Raw genomic sequence first — 4,148 nt, forward strand, 5'->3', positions numbered from 1 at the left:
AGGTAGGGGTCTTTTTCATTATTTTGCATGTGGATATCCTGTTTTCCCAGCACCATTTGTTGAAGAGACTATTCTTTCCCAGTTGAGTAGACTTGGCACACTTGTCAAAAATCAGTTGGTTATAAATGTGAGGGTTGATTTTTGAGTTCTCAATTTTATTACATCATCTATATGGCTGTCCTTGTGGCAGTACCATGCTGTTTTCATTACTATGGCTTTGTAATAAGTTTTAAGATTGGGATGTGTGAGTTCTCCAAATCCATTCTTCTTTTAAAGGATGGCTTTGGCTATTCAGGTCCATTTATCCTTTTATATAAAGTTGATGGTTGGCTTTTACATTTCTGCAAGAAGGCTGTTGGAATTTTAATTTGGATTGTGTAGCATCCAATCACTTTGGATAGAATTGACATCTCAACAATATTTAGTCTTCCAATCCATGCACATGGAATGTCCTTCCATTTATTTAGGTTTTTTTTAATTACTTTTGTCAAGGTTTTGTACTTTTCTGTGTATAAGTCCTTTACAGACTTGGTTAGATTTATTCTTAGATATTTGATTCTTTTAGTGCAATTGTAAATGGATTTTTACTTGATTTCCTGTTCAGATTTTTCATTACTAATGTACAGAAACACTACTAATTTGTGCATATAGATCTTGTACCCTGCTACTTTGCTGAATTCATTTATTATTTCTAGTAGCTTTGTGGTGAATTATTCAGGATTTCCTATGCATAAGATCATGTTATCTGCAAATAGGGAAAGTTTTACTTCTTCCTTTCTGATTTGGATACTTTTTATTTCTTTCTCTTGCCTAATTGCTATAGCTAGAAAGTCCAGTACAATGTTGAATAACAGTGATGACTGTGGACATCCTTGTCTTGTTCCTGATCTTAGAAGGAAAGCTTTCAGTCTTTCACCATTCAGAATGATGTGGGCTGTGGATTTTTTAGACATGCCCTTTATCATGCAGAAAATATATGTTGCTCTGCAGAAAATTTGAAACTACAGAAAAGTAAGACTTTTTAAAATATTAAAAAAATCATCCAATCAACAATAACCATGTTGTACGCGTGTATTTGTGTGTCTGGAAAAAAAAAGTATCCAACATACCCATACACACACATGCACACATGTGTGCACACACACACACACGTAAAATCCAAGGGAATTTGAGAATGTGGTAATTTCCAGAAATGACCTGTCACACACTGAAACAGGTGATGTGGTAGAATATTAGAGCTAGAAAGAATCTTCATTTCTTGTCTATTATTTCATGCCTTGAAAAAGTCTTTTTCTGGCCCTCTTTCATTCCTACATGTCACAGGAATGATATAGGACAGTTCCCTGGTTTTTAGCATAGTTTTGGTTGAGATCTATACTCCAAACTCTTTTCTTACAGATGAAGAAATGGAGAAAATGAAACATTAAACCACCTCCCCTTGGTCATGTACCTCATAAGTGAGCCTCTATGGCCCAGATCAGTGCACCTCAGACTATATCACACTGATTGGACTGAAAGTGCAGTAGATTCAGTGTCAAGTGTCATTCAGCAGGACCATTGCATTTGGAACTGAGATGGCTAATTTTCCTTCTGAAAATTTTTGTGTCATCATAAGTTTAAAGCAAATTTCAGGAAATCTGGATAAGATGATGGTTCGAATGACGGTGTCTATCACTTTCCATATAACCACCTATTATATACGCAAATAATTAAAAGAATAGCAGGGGAAGCTGTTTCAGCTCTAGAAAACATGGTGCTATTTACACACTTGAAACTTCAGTGAATTTCTTCTAAATATTATGAACTTGCCAGCATATTGAAGAAAGACACAAATCCTAGATCCAACTTTCTTCTGAAAAGACACCATAGAATTCTTAGCGGAGCTCCCTCTTGCCGAGAAAGATGTTACCAGAGCTCCATTCCAGGCTCATCATCTTGTCACAAGAAGGAATTCAAGAATGAGACAAGTAGGTATAAGCAAGTGAGAAAAGTTAAATGAAGAAAGTGAAAGTACATGGTCTAAGGGGTGAGCATGGGGTGACAGTCTATCTTCTGTATCTTCTTCTTGCTGATCAGGGATTGTAGTCCCTGCCTGACAGAGTGTAGAACTCACTGGCTATTCTAGATGGGTTAGGAGGGGAGGCCCTTGTTTGATGACAGGGAGAGGAGATCAATGAACCCATGGTTCAGCAAGAGTTTCTTGTGAAAGGTTTGTAACATGCTGGAGACAAATTTAACAAGAAGGTTAAAAATAATACATGGTCTTAGTTTTGCCATTACACATAAGTTTCATGAGGGCAAGCCTCAATTCTCCTCCAAGCATTCTCAAATGAAGCTACATTCAGAAATAAAAATATTTGACAGTTGTTTTATACTGGCAAGCCATAGCAGAGGTTTATTGTCCTGCCCGACTTTGAAAGTTTCTCTTTGTTGTAGTGGAAGCTCTCACCCACAGTTGACCACACATACCTCTAGAGAAGCACTAGAGCAAGCAGTTTGACAGACAAGCAAACTGCTGCTTCCTTGATCAGCGGCTTTCCTCCAAGAACAACCAAAACCAATGTGACCAACATCATAGCACTGTCCAGCATCATACAGATCATGGACAGTGAGGACACCATCCAGCCCATAGGAATTGTTATAATTTCTTAAGAATACAAAACTGCACTTCCCTAGACAAGCTCATCAGATTTAGCCAGCATTGTTTATAATAAGCAAAATTCACTTTCACAAACCATCGCTTTCCATATCTATTTAGGGCTTTCAGTCAGCAAAGACTATAAACAAAACCTACTCCCTCAAATCTTCCACAACTTTCCACATCCACATAGGGCTTGCAGTCAGTAATAGACCACAGAATCCACCCATCAAACCTCCTATAAATTTCTCTATCCATCTACAGCTTGTAGTTAGTAATGACTACAAAATTTACTTTCTTAAATTCTCTGCAACTTTCCATACTTAGTTAGCAATGACTACAACAAACAAAATTCACTTTTATATTAGGAATATTTCAGTTTACGAAGTTAGCACCTCCCAAGACTGAACTTTGAGGCAGTTGGAGGTCAGTAAGTTTGCTGCTAAGGCATTCTTAAAGGCATGGGGATTATGTTGAAACCCCTGGGGCAGCACTGTTCAAGTGAGCAGGGTGGGAATACTATCATTAAGTCCCTGTCATTCAAAAGCAATTAGGTATTGAGAAACCTGACTTAGGGGGCATGCTGCAAAGAGGTATACTTAGCTTCATTCTTTGAACAAAAGTTTTAGGCTTTCTGATGGCTGGCACTGGAAGGATTCCTCCTGCACCAGAAGGTCAAGGTGTTCTTCACAAGTGGGCTTGACCTTGGATAAATGCAACCAGCTAGAGATTCCACTGCCCTTGACTGCTGTAGGAGGGGGCAAGAATTACACAGTAAGTTCTCTACCGTTTAGGTTTCAAGCTGGGACTCTGGTCTGCTTTCATTCCAGGTCTTAATTAGAACAGAATCCCCATGTTTTATTTTAGGTAAAAGTAGACCAGACCTGTTGCTGGGAGAAATTGAGCTCCTAGGTCCTGAATAAGTTTGTGTGATTCCTAATGAGGTAAAGTATTTGGTTAGATGCTGGGTTTCTGAATCTAATACTAGATCCTGAGTTAAGAATGGCCTCCCATACATCATTTTTTGAAGAGGCTCAGAAGAGGTTTCCTTGGTGCTAAACGTATTCTAAGAAGGGCCTTATAGAGATTAGGAATCCAGGATGTATTGGTCTCCTGACACAATTTAACCAAAGTCTGTTTAAAAGTCCAGTTGGATCTTTCAATCTCCCCAGATGACTAGGATCTCCATGCACAATGAAGGTGGTATTTTATGCCAAGAGCGGTGGCCACCCCTTGGGTTATTTTACCAACAAAGTCCAGTCTGTTGTCCCTTTGAACAGATATAGGCAGGCCGAACTTAGGGATGATATTTTTGAGGAGGAGTTTGGAAACTTCATTAGCTGTTTTTTTTTTGGGGGGGGGGGGAAAGACTTCTATCCATCCAGCAAAAGTGTCCACTAAGACTAGGAGATATTTGAACCCTTAGCAAGATGCCATGCGGGTGAAATCAACCTGCCAGTCTTCCACTGGGTATGCCCCACACTTTTGGACTAGGGGTGTTAAGGCTGGA

This window comes from Choloepus didactylus, chromosome Y, assembly GCF_015220235.1.
Source record: "Choloepus didactylus isolate mChoDid1 chromosome Y, mChoDid1.pri, whole genome shotgun sequence".
Lineage (NCBI taxonomy): Eukaryota > Metazoa > Chordata > Mammalia > Pilosa > Megalonychidae > Choloepus > Choloepus didactylus.